Source organism: Nothoprocta perdicaria, unplaced genomic scaffold (assembly GCF_003342845.1).
Source record: "Nothoprocta perdicaria isolate Ctin4 unplaced genomic scaffold, notPer1 scaffold_872, whole genome shotgun sequence".
NCBI lineage: Eukaryota > Metazoa > Chordata > Aves > Tinamiformes > Tinamidae > Nothoprocta > Nothoprocta perdicaria.
This window is the reverse complement of record NW_020456168.1, coordinates 8,812-9,901: the sequence shown is the minus strand read 5'-3', so window position 1 is coordinate 9,901 and position 1,090 is coordinate 8,812.

Sequence of the window (1,090 nt, the reverse complement as noted above, 5' to 3'; positions counted from 1 at the left end):
ATGACATCTTGACATCCCAATGACCAACCCAATGACATCCTGGTGTCCCCATGACCCACCCAATGACATCTTGACATCCCAATGACCACCCCAATGACATCTTGGAGTCCCCATGWCCAACCCAATGACATCCTGGTGTCCCCATGCCCAACTTCATGGCATCCTGGTGTCCCCATGACCAACCTCATGACACCTTGACACCCCAATGACCACCCCAATGACATCTTGGTGTCCCCATGTCCAACCCAATGACATCTTGGTGTCCCCATGACCAACCCAATGATATTTTGGGGTCCCCATGTCCAACTTCATGACATCCTGGTGTCCCAATGACCGAGTTCATGTCTTCCTAGTGTCACCATGACCAATCCAATGACATCCTGGTGTCCCCACGACCAACCCAATGACATCTTGACATCCCAATGACCAACCCAATGACATCTTGGAGTCCCCATGTCCAACCCAATGACATCCTGGTGTCCCCATGTCCAACCCAATGACATCCTGGAGTCCCAATGTCCAACCTCATGACATCCTGGTGTCCCAATGACCAAGTTCATGTCTTCCTGGTGTCCCCATGACCAACCCAATGACATCTTGACACCCCAATGACCAACCCAATGACATCTTGCAGTCCCCATGTCCAACCCAATGACATCTTGGAGTCCCCATGACCAACCCAATGACATCCTGGTGTCCCCATGCCCAACTTCATGGCATCCTGGTGTCCCCATGTCCAAGTTCATGACATCTTGACATCCCAAAGACCACCCCAATGACATCTTGGAGTCCCCATCACCAACCCAATGATATTTTGGGGTCCCCATGTCCAACCTCATGACATCCTGGTCTTCCTATGTCCAACCCAATGGCATCCTGGTGTCCCCATGACCAAGTTCATGACATCTTGACATCCCAATGACCAACCCAATGACATCTTGGAGTCCCCATGCCCAACCCAATGATAATTTGGGGTCCCCATGCCCAACTTCATGGCATCCTGGTGTCCCCATGACCAACCCAATGACATCTTGCCATCCCAATGACCACCCTAATGACATCTTGGAGTCCCCATGACCAACCCAATGAC